Source organism: Plectropomus leopardus, chromosome 9, assembly GCF_008729295.1.
Source record: "Plectropomus leopardus isolate mb chromosome 9, YSFRI_Pleo_2.0, whole genome shotgun sequence".
Lineage (NCBI taxonomy): Eukaryota > Metazoa > Chordata > Actinopteri > Perciformes > Serranidae > Plectropomus > Plectropomus leopardus.
In genome coordinates this window covers 34,504,409-34,520,990 of record NC_056471.1, presented here as the reverse complement: position 1 = coordinate 34,520,990, position 16,582 = coordinate 34,504,409, and positions in this window count along the sequence as shown.

Below are 16,582 nucleotides of genomic sequence, written 5' to 3'. Positions count from 1 at the left end.
TATTATTTTTTACCCCCATCTGATTTTTTTTACCAAACGACCGTCATCAGTAGAACGGAGCTTCATGATCACACCGTTTAAAATCATTTTCCTCCATAACTGAGAGGGTTAAAGATGACATTCATCATCCCCAGAGGATACAAACTCATTCAGATGGAGGTCAAAATTTGTTTTTGGTAAATTCCAAACTAGAGCAGGCCGACATCTGTACTTTACCCTCTATCGCATGAATTATTACTTTTATTACTAATTATTATTAACAACTAATAAAAAAAATGTTTGAATGTGTTTATGATACTTAAAATAGATTAAATAGTGGAAATATTTGAGAAAAAAATATTTAAGGTATGTATTTTATGGACTGGAATTGTGGAAAGTTTTTTCCTATTTAAGTGAATGGTCTACCATTCATTTTATTTTGTCATAATTAACATGTTTTTAAGAAATATCACATCACATTCACCATTCTGACATGCAAACAGGACGTGCTGGTCATGGCATGTGATCAATGATTTGTTCTCTCAAAGTAGAAGACTTCCTTTTCTCAACTAAACAGTAAAATATGGATTTTATATCATCGCCTTTTAATACAATAGAGGGATAATCAACATCCAGAGATCTAAATTATAGAGCTCGAGGAAACATCATGAGTCAATAAAATCAAAACTGTTCATCCTCTGGGGAACCGGAAAATGCTTATTGAATTACTAGACTGAAGACTTTTTTTGTGGTTGTTTTTACAAATTATTTTTCTTCACAATCATTGTATGTTGTTATTATCATTGTATGTTGTAGAATTATATTTTTGCTGAACTTGTGCACTCTGGTATAAAAATGTCCACCATAAAAAACACAATATATTATAATTGTTCATGAAGTAAAATCTTTCAACCAACTACAGTCCTAAACAAATCTTCCAAATATTCATTCATTTTTCAGAATTTTAACCCTTTAAATGCCACTTTGTTGTCTTTTTTAAATGAAAAAAAAACCTGATGATTTTTAGTATACACAATATAAAGTTACTTTTTCACAGTCTGGGATTAGCCAAAAGATTAGCTACAAGATTAGCTTGTTTATGTATTTATTTTCAGAGTGTCAGATTTTAACTAAAACGCTTGAAACCTTAAAGGACAAAAATGTCTGCCACCTAAAACTGCTTTAAAAATGCAATAAAATTATGTTAATGCAGCACATTAATGTTATTTTAATCTTAAATTTCATACTATTCTTGGCTTAAACCATAAAAAACAAACCGTAAACAAAGTGAGAGAAAATATTTTTGTCTCTGTTGGCTGCAGCTTTGGATTGTTTTTTATTATCATCAAATTAAACATATTTGGTAAGTTTCCAGCGAACACACACACACACACACACACACACACACACACACACACACACACACACACACAGAGTCAGTCTTCTTTCTGGCCATCTCTCTCATTTTCCTCCCCTCTGTGTGTGTCTTTGTGTGTGTGTGTGTGTGTGTGTGTGTGTGTGTGTGCGTGTGTGTGTATGTGTGTGTGTGTGTGTGTGTGTGTGTGCTGGATTGATTGTGGGTCTGGTTCCATATTCTGTCCACATTTCCTCTCTCGGTTTTCTCGGTTCTCTCCTTCCCGTCGGTCTCTGGAGCGCCGGCCGACCATGGGCTATTACTGTCTCATTAAAGAGCGGCCGGGGAGACGGCGGCCTGATAAATCAATCAAACTTCCTCTCGCTGTGCCAGAGGGGAGATGGATCGAGATGGATTTTGTCCCAGCGAGAGAGTTTCCCAGGGTGCACCTCTTCCAAATGGTGTCAGAGGGTGGATGTGCTGAGGCAGCACGCTGACTCCAACAATAGCTGTGCTTCTATTTCCAGAGCTTCAGCGGGATTACGCTGGCAGCGGGGACAGCCGCCGCTTTCATTATGTCCTATCACACACTCTCTGCATGCAGCGTGCTCAAATTAGACCGAAATAACCGCCGTCATGTGACACGTCTCTTCCTTTCCTGCTGCCATACTGCGTTAGGTAACGCGTCACATTAACAGAGGCCACCGTTACATGCACACCAAAACTCCAGTTTTTCACAGATATGACAATATTCTGAATTTAATGTGGATGGTATAAACAGCTTACTACGTTAAGTATTTGCAGTTAGACTGTTTTCCAAATTTAGCATTTCAGAGGAATTCGTGTATAGTATGTTCTTCAGGTTTCAGGAGCATTATGTGGACATTCACAACGTGAGTCTCTGCTGGTTTCTACTGCAGTTTGTGACACACGGCCTCTTATCTGTTGCCATGGATACGCTATACACAGACCAAGCAACAGTTTGCAGACTGTGAGGTAAAGACAGTTAAGACAGAAAAGCCCACATTTCTGTTTGGAGGGAGAAACACACTTACTTCCCACTGACACGATGAACAACATGTTAATCAGAGTGTGCACAGCTGTTAGCACAATATTGACTTTCATCAGTCATGTAAACATTTGAGTCGGGATATTGTCTTATTTGGAAAAGGGAGAAAAACTGGACCTTTTGTGCATGTGAACGTGGTCAGTGTCAGTGAGAGGAGTTCACGCAGGGATAATATGCTGTGGTTCAGGAGTGTGCACAGAGTAAAGGACTGCTGTACATCAGTGAATTTAAAAACGTGAGTGTGAAAACAGTGGTTTGCAACATTATGCCTGGATTTCCCTGCGAGGAGCAGAAAGTCATGATCTCTCATCTGTGCTCAACGTTTGACACGGACACAGTCGGCGCCATCTGTCAGTACTCTGCCTTCATTTTCTTTGTATTTGTGCACTTTTTGGACATCTTACGGATATGAGTGAAGCACACAGTCTGTTCTCACTCCAAACTCGTCAAACACGTCCACTCTGTCAGTGCTTTCAGCGTCACCTTCCTCATCCACCTGGAACACGGCTGAATGGCTTCAGGTAACAACGCTGCTGGTAATCGTGTAACGTGCTTTTCTGTAAACATGGCTGCGTACAGCGTCGTCCCCACATGTACATCTGTTGACATCACTGTAACGGCGTCCCGGAGCGTAAACAGCTGACGCAGACGGATACCTACAACGTCATCAGGAAACGCAGAAGGTTACTGACGGTGCGGCATCATGCGAGGAGTTGGGATGCAAACGTGTTTAACCACTGGAGGTCGTTTGAGTGAGATTTGACCTGATGAGACAATGACAAAATTTAAAAAGTGGCATAGCAGAAGAACTCAGTGATAGGATCAGATATACAGCATGATCAAATGTGATGCATTTAATGATCTCACAGTCTGCAGCCTGCGTTAAAAGGCCCAATATTACCACCTCCTCCACCGTCGCCTTATTTGCAAGAAACTTTTGACTCCGCCCTCTATTGGCTGTATCAACGGCAACAAAAAGGAGGCATGGACGTATGAGGACAGTGATTTTACAAAAGGACAGATGTTTTTGTACATAAACGGAGGATAAATGAGCCTCAGATCTGATCAAACTGCGACTGTGTTCAAAGTGTTGGCTCAGCGTGTTGTTTCCTGCTGTCAGCGCAGTTTGTCTCCTCTGAAATATCATAACAGCAGTGATAACAGCTGATAACAGCCATTTAAAGGGCTGATAACATGTGGAGCAGGTGCTCTGTTTATATTTTGTTTAATGAAAGTTTGCATATTTCTTGTGCATTTTCTGCACAAAATGACCGCTCCTACTTCTTGTTATTTCACCTCCTCTGGCAGTGACTGTGGTATTTCTGTCAGTGAACACATCACTTTATGCCATCTGATGTTTTTCTGTCTGTTCTTTAATTTCATTACCTCAGTGAGCACCTGTGGACACCTCACAGTGCTGTTAATGAGGCCAGACGTGAGTGTGACCTCTGCAGAGTTTGTCTGATTGGATTAGATCTCGGCCTCCATGTGTTACAGTTCTCTCTCTCTCTGAGATGTATTGATCGAGTTCCCTCTCTGCGTTCTGCAGCAGCCTGAGAGAAGCTCCTGACCAACAGCTGAGTCATTAAACTCACCGCAGAGCCTCGTCTGAACTCTGCAAACTCTCCGCTCTCTTTGCTTTTATTTCAGTTATTTACAGACTTCTGACGGCGTCACTACATGTCTGATCTGATCACATGTTGGCATCTTCACCACTGTACTCCACACGATGCACACTGAAGTCTACACGTTACAGGTGTCTCAGTGTCTCACATGCCTCGTTTACAACTTCAACAATCCACTTTGGTTCTTGGTCAGGTGACTTTCAGGACACTTCCAGGTCTTCAGGTAACCTGACCTCAGAGCTTTTGTTCTGCTGTTAGATGTTTGCTTTACCCCAAAAAACAAGCATGAAACAACTCTTCCCGAGACTCTGCACTCTCATATTTTCTGATGTTTTTGTCACTCACGTCCTCCGCCATCTCTGTCCATCTTGCAGGAGAAGACACGCCCTGTGATGTCATCACAGGTCACACTTCAGGTCGATGAAAAGATGCTGTTTTTTGGCTCCAGCTGAGAACCAACTTTTGGGCTGTAAACCAGTTTATTTTTGGTCGAAATGCTCTGAATGGTTCAAAGTTAGGAACTGGATTTGAGACCTAAACCTTCATCAGTGTGTCTCCTCTCGTTCGGTCCCTCACCGCCGTATGCGGTCGGTCTCACGTGTTTAGTTTTATCTGTTTTAAAGAAACTAACACTGACGCTTCTCTCTGTCCCTCATTTACAGACGCTCAGTGTGCGATGACAACCTGCACACAAAGACCACAAACTTAACTTCAAATGATACGATAAGAAACACAGAAACTAAATCTCACTGCTGGTCAGTGGATATCATGAATCCCAAAAAAAATTCATTATCGAAGATGAAGCCTTTCTGGGGTTTAGATGTAAATATTTCTTTAAGCAGTTCAAGTTTGAAGTCCTGAGAGATGTCCTCTTCAGTCACCAGAAGAAAATGACAGTATTGTACATTTCTGCAAATAGATCACACTTATGTTTCATACAAGTCAGAGTGCCTCTAACAGAGGATGATGATGCTCAGCAGACCACCCAAACTATCAAACAACAAAACTGCTGCTTCTAATGCAAATCATTGCTGCGTAACCACACGTTATTCACAACTTCCCTGATGAATTTCAATGTATCTAAGACAAAATAACACATGTAACAGACCTGTGGTTTGCAGACAATGCAGACATTTATTCTACTGGCTCTCAACTCACAGAAGCATTTAATCATGAAACTTGACCTGACTCACAGTGCACTGAATTAAAAACAGTCTGGCGTAATTCAAAAGGAAGGCTATTTACAGATAGAAACAAGGAAAACAGTGACAAAGGACAAGAATCTGTGTCTGAAATATTGTATTTTTGGAGCATCACAGGTTCCTGTCCTCCTGTCCTCCTGTCCTCCTGTCCTCCTGTCCTGCTCTGTGAGTTCAGTGGAACCTGAAAAGTTTCTGTATCTCTTTATTTGGGGAGAACTGTCTCCTGTATCTTTTCTTTGGGGTGAATTGTCTCCTGTATCTCTTCTTTGGGGTGAATTGTCTCCTGCATTTCTTTTGAGGAGTGAACTGTCTCCTTTGTGAAAGTTTGGGAGCTGCCGATCAGCCGTCAGACGGCTGCTGAGCAGATGTGACAGGCGCTGCAGAGACGAGCGTCTTCTGTCAGACTGGAAATGAGGAAAGTAAACAGGTGAAATATGACAACAAAGAAACAGCAGACACCTCATTCACCACAACTCATCAAATTCCCCGTCACAGCCAATCAGGACAAAGCGTGTTAAACGCTGCGACTGTGATCGAGAGAACAAGAAGAGACATCAGTCAGGTGTTGAACAGTTCTTTAGCAGCTGATGTGTTTTAGAGAGCAGACAGAGAGACAGACAGAGACAGGCTGCGTCCTGCTGAGGAGAGGACAGGTTCTGACTACGCTCAGATTAACCTCCTCAGAGCCAGCAGACAAACACAGAGCTTTAAATACAGCCTGCAGATATTTTTGCTTTGGGGCTTTTTAATTTGCAGCTTCACGTTTGGAGCTGCGGGACAGTGTGTTTTATTGGAGCGGACAGCAGGAGGACACCTGAGCTGAATCTCAACTCTGAGAATGAAAAGCAGCTGCTGCAGATCTCCAATCAGAGAGCGAACGCAGCTCAGGTGTGTCTCAGGTGATTGGGAGGCTGCAGCTGCTCACACACTGTTCAGTGGAAACTGAATCTGTGTTTCTGTGAGCTAAACGTTTGGCAGCAGACACAAAAATCTGCTCAAATTAATGAACTCCATTAATGAACGCAACAAAGTCATTCGTCTGGTTAAAAAAAAGTGAAAATACAAGTGTTACTGCTCTAAAATCACACACTGAAAATGTGTTAATTTAATAAAATCGCTTGAAAATAGTCTGCACATGACAAAAGTGGGTTTTTTTTCAAACTTTTTTTTAACATTTAAAATGTTTGACTAGAATGTTTGAAACAATGTTGACCGTTTAAAGAAAAGTTTCTGATCAGAAAATATTTATTTACGTAGTCAGTGACCTTACATTTCCACAAGTCTCACTGGAAAGAGTCATATCTAAACTGAAACAAGACAAAAAACAAGTTCCTCAAAGCATATATTTTTAAAAAAAATTGCAGCTTCATCTTTAAGCACATAAACTTCTCTTCGATATCTATTGAAGCACTGAACTCTAAAAACTCCACTTTAATGTTCTGAAGAGCAGAAACCTTATCAACTGGCTTTTGTTGCAAAAGCATACAAACAACAAAAAGCTCTGTCTTTTACATGAGATTATTGTTTGGAGACTATATTACCAAGAAAAAAGAACAATCTGGTGAAAATGTAAGTTTATTTTGTAAATAAAAAAAAAAAAAAAAAAGAATACATGTAATGTGGACCAAGCGTCAATATTTGAGGTTGAAAACATGTTGGCCGTCCCAAAGAGCACTCATATCAGTGTCTGAAACTTTTTGAATCAAAATAATATCCAACAAACCTGACATTTCATGCAGGAGCTTCCCGTCTGAATGTGTGACAATTTTTTTGTGGTTATTGCATTCACTGTTTGAGTTGAGTTGTTGAGTTCATCACTTGTTTTGCATTGTTTTTGCAGCTCTTTTTTTATCTGTAGTCATTAAAAAGCATCACTTTTGCAGTGATTTCAGCGCAAAATCCCAGATGCTAAAAGCCACCTTTATCATGTTGTTCCTGTCTGAATGTGATGTTTTTTTTATCCTCCTTACCATGAGCCTCCTTTTTCTAATTCTAACCATCCAGCATGTGTTTGTTGATGTCCCGTGTTGGTTGTTATGTGCCGTTGTTGTCTAAACATAACCACGAGCAGCGTCATCCCACCATGTGCTTGTGTTGACATCACAGCAGCTGCATCCTGGAACATCTACAGCAGACACAGAAGGATACCGAGAGTGTAACATGCAGAAACACAAAAATGATACCTAGACCGTAATATGTTCATTGACAAAGAGGTAGTGTGAGGGGTCGGGATGAGAACGTGGTAATTGGTGAAATTTGACAAAGTAGAAGGAAAGGAGACAAGAATGTGGAAAACTGTGTTAAGAGATAAGAATCAGCTCCTACACAACATGTAGGAAAACACTGCTGTGTGTGTGTGTGTGTGTGTGTGTGTGTGTATGTGTGCGTGTGTGTGTGTGTGTGTGTATTCATGCCAGTGTGATGGTGAACTGTAGGAGACGTGCTGGCTAATTAAGGCTTCTCAAGATGCTGAGCCACTTCTGGCCCTGATCAGTAACACACACACACACACACACACACACACACACACACAGAGTGTGTTCGGGGCTGGACTAACTGCTCTGGGATCAGCGGTGATATTCATACAGAGTGTACGAGTGTAGCAGTATGTTTATGGCGAGCAGCTGAACCTAAAGGAGATCCGCTGAAAGGCGCCGTTTCATTTTCCGTCCAATTATTGTGAGAGGAGCTTTGCGGGAACTCCGTCCGCTGCAGAAACAGAGCTGTTAAGCTCCCAGCTTCGCCTCGCTCGCTGCTAATTCAAGAGAAATTCAGCCGTCTCTGGTCCTCCCAAACCCCAATTTGTCTTCTTTGTGTTGTCGACTGTACGACTGTTAGAATATGCTGATGAAACAACAGCTCGCTCTGCTTTTAGAGCCGCAGGAAACGCTCTCTTGTTAGGCTGCTTTCTGCCTGAGTTGACACTTTTGCCCGGATCAAACGTCTCATCACAAAACGCAACCCACAAACAAAAGTGCTTACCCATAATCCATCAGTGCAGGTGTGTGATGCTGCCAGAGACCAGCAGAGCTTGTTGTTAATCCCACACACAGGATTCCCTCTAATTAACAAGCTCCACTCCAGCAACACAACATGGCAAAACAATGCTGCAACACAACACGGGAACACAGTGCTGCAACACAATGCAAAACGAGACCACGGTCACACAAAACAGCAACACAAATGCAATGCAGCAACATCACGCTGCAACAGGAACAGCGACACATTACAGCAGCACATCACAGAAACACAGACACACAATGCAGCGAGACAAACACTGAGCCTCTCAGAGGAGCCAGACTCTGCTGCTGCATTTCTCTCAAAGAGTTTTTACCTGCAGGTTGTTAAAACAGAGACCAGTTTCCACACAACATTTCTTATGATCACATGTGAACCGTTGATGGGCGCTGACTTGTTAGACGTCATGTGATCTGTTGGATGAGGATATACTAAGTAACATGTCTCAGGCCTTCAGGTGAGTCCTGATTTGAGGCTCCTGCTGTGCAGAGGGCCCCGATGATAAAATCCAGCTTGTGAAGCTGCTGGTTCTGGCTGATGTTGAGCTCTCGTAGTCCGTCTGTCTCAATGACATTTGACGATGTGACTGCGGAGCAGAGCTGGTTTACAGTGAGACTCCTGGAGCTGGAGACATGATGATAACTTACAGAGAGGAGGAGGAACCCAGCGGCTCCTCTCCGCCTCAGGGGCCCCTAACAGGTTAATGCCTGCATGTCAGTGTGAATGCAAAGTACATGTGATTTGAACTAAATGAGCTAAAGTGTGCATAGTCAGAGGAGCAGTAATTTAAATGTTCCTGCTGGAGTTTCTGTTGCTGTGGTTGAAACTTGTCAGTTAGTTTTCAGTGTCGCTGCAGCAAAGTGAACATGAGAAGGAGCCACATCAGCAGAGTGGCTCTCTGCTCATCGTTATCGTCTAACATGTCCGGCTCGGCCTTCACATGTTGTTGTGCTGATGTAGGAGAAGCAGTGTGATGCAATCTGACGAGAGGAGAGTCAGGAGCACGCCACTCCCTAAATCTGGCAGCTACAGAGAGGGGACATCAAACACCGCAAGCAAATGCTCACCTGATTGCCCACATGACACCGCAGAGAACAGAGAGGGCAGGAGGAGGCAGGAGGAGGCAGGAGGAGGCAGTGAGGAGCCGCTCTCGCCTGTTAACACTCAGCCAAACAGCCAGAGCTGCCTCTAATGGCCTCGCCAAAACTTTTCATTTTATAATTGGCAGGCGGCCGCCGAGAGATTGACAAACGAGTGTCAGCCATCAGCGAGTCCCCGAGCCAGCAGAGCCGGGACGAGAGCGCCAATCAAAATAATTAAAATAAATAAGGTGCCAAGTGATGGCAGTGCTCCCTCCAACATGGCAGACCAGAGCTGCCAGCCACCAGGAGGAGGAGGAGGACAGAGGAGGAGGAGGAGGAGGAGGAGGAGGAGGAGGTTCGAGTGTCAGTCTTCAACTCCTCTCCAAGACCTCTGACCACTGAACGTTATTAGTGACAAAAACCTGCCAACCCGTCACTCCTCTGGCTTACTGAGTGTGTTACATTGTGTGTTTGTGTGTTAGCAGAGTGATGTGATTGAAAGAATGCAGCCGTAATCAGCAGGAGTTTACACCTCAGGAGGAGCTCATTTTCACCTCCCTCTGCTCCTGTCTGCCCTCTTTGTTTGCATGTTGTCCCACAGAGGAAGAGGAGGTGTCATGTGATCAGCGTAATGACGCTGCTAGAGACAGACACCATCTGCAGCTGCCTGAGAGGGCGTCCTCGTCCCTCGTCCCTCGTCCCTTGTCCCTCTCCACACCTGAGCTCACATCTTGAGTTTAGATCTGCTACATCTGGATCAGATTTACATGCAGAGCTGTTTCCTCCTCATCACTGTGTCATGACATCATCATCACAGTGTCATGACATCATCATCACAGTGTCATGACATCATCATCACGTTGTCATAATATCGTCATCACAGCAACGTCACGGCATCATGACATCATCATCATCACGTGACAGTGACACCATTGTTGAATTCATCTGAGTATTGTCTGACTCCTGTCTGAGGAAACTTCTGCAAAAAAAGCTACAGCAGCCCCTTTGAGATACCCTTTCCCCATCCATCTGAGGCTGTATGGATGATGGATTGATGGTGGATTGATGATGGATGATGGATGATGGATGATGGATGATGGATGATGGATGATGGATGGATGGATGATGGATGATGGATGGATGGATGATGGATGCATGGATGATGGACTGATGATGGATGCATGGATGATGGATGTATGGATGGATTATTGTTTCGATATGATTGAATAACTGAAATAATGACAGCTATTGAAATTTGGGACAGAAATGGTGTCAGATTGATGCATCTGTATAGTTAGCTGCAGAAACTGGACCCTCACGGCCCGTTTCCATGGCAACGCTTCTTGGATGAAACGTGAGTATTTTGTTGCGGTTTGGCGTTTTGGGGCCTGAAAACACAAATTTTTGAAACCAGGTTCCAGAGTGTAATGTTTTAAAATGCCACCCCTTCTGGCACCGCGGCAATGATCCTGTGAGAACGGTGACATCATGGCTTCTATGGTGTCATTACAAAGTTACACCACCAGCTGCTGTAGTTCAGACTACAGTGTTTCCAGATGTTATGTATGCAGGAAAGACTTCTCTGGAGTTAGTCGGGCCGTTCTCCTTTAAACGCAGCCTCACACACGTTTGTTTATTTCTATGCACATTTTAAACCCAGAGAAACGTTATCTGTGTATTTCTTGTAGAAAGCAGTGTGACTGTGTGATGGTGACCGACAGCTGACACACACTCTCACACACACTGTCACACACACTGACGGAGTCTCTTTGGTATTCCGGCTCATTCCTCATGGTCTCTCTCTTTGTATTTGGTTTGGCTGTCGTCCTTGGCCGTGATGTTATCTAATGGAGCTGTGCCGTGATGTGCGATGCTACGTGAGATGGCAGCAGAGCAGACAGGTGAAAGCCACTTTGTCATCACTAAAAACCACCTGCAAGCTTCCAAAATGCTCATTAGCACCTTTTTGCTTCTCTTCAGCTCCCTAGCCCTGCTGTTTTCCTGTCACTCCCTCCCCTCCTCCCCTCCTCTCCTCCTCTCTCCTCCTCCTCTATTCTCCTCCTCTCAGCTCTGGCTTTGTTCTGAAATGTCAAACATCCGTCCGCTGGCTGACAAACGCTGATGCTGATTACAGAGAGGAGCCGGACAAACACAAAGTGATGTGAGGAGGAAGAGGAGAAGTCCTTCAGCCTCTCCGCCCGTCACTCTGAGGCACTCTCATTGATCCACAGGTTGCCAGATCTGAGCTGAAACCCCCTTTCATCTGAAATATAAGTCCTTTTTTCCACATTAGCGGCTCCCTGTGACCACTCACAGACACCCGTCCTGTCCTGTCCTGTCCTGTCCAACATTTAATACTGAGTCACCAGGAGGAAGACAACAACAGCCACTTCTCAATGCAAAACGCTGTGACGCCTGTCCATCAAACACTCAGCACCTCTACCAGCGGTGGCGTGCTTACTTTGACTCAGTTTAAAACCAGATCAAATTCCAGTGAAGGGAAAAGGGTATACTCCTTAGTCCTTTCTGTTTATCATTGCTATCATTGCTAGTGAAGTTAAAAAGGAATTGAGGGTGAAGAATCTGTTACCTTGATGCAGATCAGGAAGGCTAATAATTGAGGTTCAGCACTACGGACAGCTCACGAGTCCCTCACACACCAGCAGCATCACTAATGAACAGAGCTGTCCATGGTCCTGAAACAACTGCTAATCTATATCACATCTTAGCCAATCACTTTGTTGTTTTTGCTATTTTTCTACAATATAAATATTCAATAGAAAAATAAAGTTCAACACTGACAGGGGAAAAACTCCAACTATTTTCCCCCAGTGGAGATGGTAGTTTTCAGTCCACAGTAACTGTGACCTGCAATCAGCGTCTCTGTCCACAGCAGCAGCCGTCTGTCAGCAGCTGCAGAGCTGAAGGGACAGCAGACTATCAAACTGTCCTCACCAGGACAACTGACAGCAGATATTTACTGATCCTGAATAGTTTTTATTTCAGAGCCATGGGAGGAAATCTATAATTTTATTATTTATTGATTTTATTTCCCAGCCTACCGCAAAGCGTGAATGATCAATTAATAGATTTAAATTTGTAAATTAAAAACACATACAGCGGGATATCTGTGTGATTTAAACAGCAGTCCGTGCAGATTACACTTAACACAACACAAAGCAGACCCAGACTGAAGAGAAACACCGGTCGGGTTACCATGGTCATTGAAACATTTTTCAGATGCATGAATTGAAAAATTGCGCTGCTCTTTCATTTCTGTCAACTGACACTCTTCAAAAGTGCCTGAACATATGTGTGTGTGTGTGTAGGGTGCTGCTCATGTGGCGACCTGCTGTTGTTGGCAAAATGTTTGTTTGTTGGTTGATTTAAAGGTGTTTTTACTGTTTTTAAAGTTAGTGTTTGGAGAACACAAACACTGACTTTGTTTTTATTTGGTACGTGGCTGCCACTGGACATGTTTCGTCCAGGGTCATTTATGTTTTGTACCCATGTGCTGTTGTATGTTTCTTTTTTAGTATGCCTGCACCAAGTAATTACCCCTCTGGGATGAATGAAGTTTTTTATTTTTTTTATTGAATATGTTTGTAGAGGTGCAGGTCTAACTTATTATGTGGAGTAGAGATAATTAGTGTGGCACATGTAGTTTTTCTCATGCACACCCTTTTCTTTTCTTTTTTTCTGGCTACACTAGTGTGGCAATGATTTGCTGAAATTTTGTGAGCACCAAAGGAACATGGAGTTTTGTGGGTGATCATGATATCTAGAGGATGAATCACAAAGATCTTGTTGACCTTAAACATTTGCTGTATCACCACCATCAGGATAAACCTTCAGATTTTTTTCCGTATTTATTTATAAAATGAATGTGGTCTTTCACAGAGCGTCCACAGAAAAGTCGCTCGTCATCACGGTCCTGGCTTTAAAATGAGTCGAGCACAGAGTGGAGAACTGTGGCCCTGACCTGCAGTCTGTGGTTTCACTGCGTGAGGTTGCGGGACCAAAACCTGCTCCTCATTTAAACTGTGAAAAGCTTCTGTTATTTTTTGTCACAAAGCTAACCCCAGGAAATAAGGCTGCTTGAGTTTTGAGTTTTCAGTCCTTCGACTTTTCTTTCATTTATTCTTCCAGGAATAGAGCAGAGCAGAAAGAAGAGGGCACGACGGAGCAGACGCGTCATGTCTCTGCAAAAAGAGCATTCGGCAGAGAGCGCAGAGTTGCCTTCTATTATATTTCCTTAGATATGAGTCTGAATAAGGTCAGGGAATAACCTTTGAAGTGGAGCACTATAAAGCACACGAGGGCTGACGGAGAGACAGAGGGAGAGTGTGTGCGCTGTGACATTTCCTCCATCCTCTAATTTGAAGGCGATCCACTTTAAAGAAATTGGAGGTGGAAGGACTTTGTGTGTTCCAGTGTTTTAGAAGAGTTTATCATCTGTTGACCTTCTCAGCCACAAAAGCCCCAAACTGAAGGAAAGAAAGGAGCAGTAAAAAGAAAAGAAAGCAGCCTCTCTTCAGCCTGAGTCGTGCAGCCTGATACAAACACTGTGTCAGCTTAATCTGATGACAGAATCTCTGACTGCTCGCTGCTTTCTCTCTGTGACGACATCAGTCACCAAAACAAAAGATTACTGCAGCCTGTGAGCAGCTCTCAGCTTCCTGTTACAGATGCACACGTCACCTGACGTCTGTATGACACACACCACACTTTCAACAAACTCAAACAAACCGCATAAACGTGTCTGATAATGGAGTGTAAAGCCCGAGAGAGTCCAGGTCTGGTTGAATGGGTCAAACATACATCGGACTTTCACCCAGGAGACAGCTGTTTATGTCCCCTGTGAAACCAAAAGTCTTGACTTTTCTTGACCACAGAGCACAGTAACTGCCATTGGTCAGGTGACCTGCTCGCTGAGGTATTGTACAGAATTTGGTTATTTTAGCCCACCACGATGCCTGATAGCACCACAAGGTGTTGCCTTCCTATTGTTTTGTTACTTTGGACTCTCTGAGCTAATCAACACCACGAGGTGGCGCAACATCCCACACATCTCTCTGGACAATAAAAATGAAGCAGCCCGTTCTCACTCTGAACACATGAAATACTGACACTTTTGCAGTGTTTTCGGTGTAAGATTGTGACACTAAAAGCTGCCTTTTGTGTCCACATGATACACCACTAGATGTCGTCAGCTGAGAACACAGCTGTATGTCTTTTTACACACCAGGATGGCACCCAGTTAAAATGCTACAGGTAACGCTGTAAAATCAGGAGCAGGAAGGTCCCTGTAGAGCAGGCCAGAGGGATAATTGATGGATCCAACACACCGGAGTCTGCTGTTCTCTTCCTGTCAGAATATAATGTTTTTTTCTCCATCTTACCATGTGCCTCCTTCCTCTAATCCTAACCATCCAGCATGTGTGTTTATTGACGTCCCGCACCATCCCACCACGTGCTTGTGTTGATGTTACCGGCACCAGACCTAGGGGAAATCTGGACCGGCAGCAAAGGTTACACAGGCAAGGGTGCACTGTGTAGCCCATAAAACAAAAGTCTGTGGATTAATAAGAGAGAGGACCAAAAGTTAGCGTCTTGCTCCAGCCAGTGCTCGTTTAATACTGAATAAACTGCATAAAACTCAGTTACATCTCAGTCACGTCAGCTGTCTGAAATATGTTGCTTTAAAGTTCATTTTTCACATTCACACTAAAATAAGTTACACAAAGAAAATCAATGTAATCCAACTGACAATAAACCAGATAAACATAAGGTCTAAAGTAAATTATGTACACATGAATTCAAAATAATTTAAATTATATTTCACATAAATAAGAATTGGCTCAACTAAAACATGAAACTGTACAAAAATAATACTACTAAAAAAACACACATTTACTTAACTCAAATACCCATACTCACTCATACTTTAACACATACAATACAATAACACTCATACAACACTGATATAATGGGTACAAAACCTTTGAGCAACATTTCCATAACACTGTCTTAGCCTTGCACTTAACTGTCTGAAAATTTGGCGCGACGATGACCGTTACCGAGCGACCGGAAGTGAAACTAATTTGCATACGGCGACTCCCGAATTTACTCTCGGAGAACTGGCTTTAACTCATAAACAATGTTTGCAACACGTTTTCTTATGTTACCTCCAGCTAATGTCGGTAACTTACTAATGTCTGAAAATACTGTGGAAAACAGAAACTCACGCAGGTAATTAGACAAGATGGCGGCCGCGGCCAGGACACAAACTGACAAAAACAACCTGTCTGTGCTCAAAATACATCTCAAAACCACATCAAAACTCTACCAAACATGTTTTAATGCACTGGCATTAGGCGTTAAGCAAAACTGATCATAGAAAAGCAAGTTTGAACATACCTGTGGATTAATAAGAGAGAGGACCAAAAGTTAGCGTCCTGCTCCAGCCGGTGCTCGTTTAATACTGAGCTGCGCATGTGCAGAGCAAATATCTAGAGTCTCCCTAATGGATCCACAGTGGCGTTACAGCGCCATCTACTGACATATTGCAGTATTGACGCGATGTCAAAACTGTATAAACCGAGTTAGATTAATTCACATATTCAACAAAAAAATTAGCGGGGGTGTCTGTTTCAATAAAAAAATATACATGTAGCATTTTCAACCTACTACATCAAGGTAGCAGCATCAAGGTAGCAGCATCCTGGAAGGATACCTAGAGTATAATGTGTAGATGCAGAAGGATACCTGAAAGGCAACATGTGATGCCTTGGTTTGCATTAATGTAACACGAGAAATTTGACTGATCCTTTAAAACACTTAAACTAGTTGGAAGTCGGCAGCTTCTTATTCCAGTTTCTTTCAAAACAACTTGCATAACGGACCCATGATGGTCCGTGTCACATGACAACGTTCCCTAAAAGTCATGTGTTGTCTTCTTTTCGATGGACTGACTCTTCCTTTGTTCGTGTTTCTGACTTCAGACTTGTTAGAGCTCTCTGCTGCGTCCAGGTGTCCCCGCCTCCTCACCATTATTAGTCCTTCCTTTGAGAGCGCGGCAATGATCCAACATATCAGCTCTGATTCGTGAGTCATCGTTTGTTTATTTTTATATCCAGAAAAGAAAAAGCTTTTGTTTACATCTGATCCTCAGGGGGGTGGGGGTTGGGTGGGGGGGGTGGGGGGGGGGGGGGGGGGTTAACACATGTCGCTATGTTGGCTCTGCTCGTTCC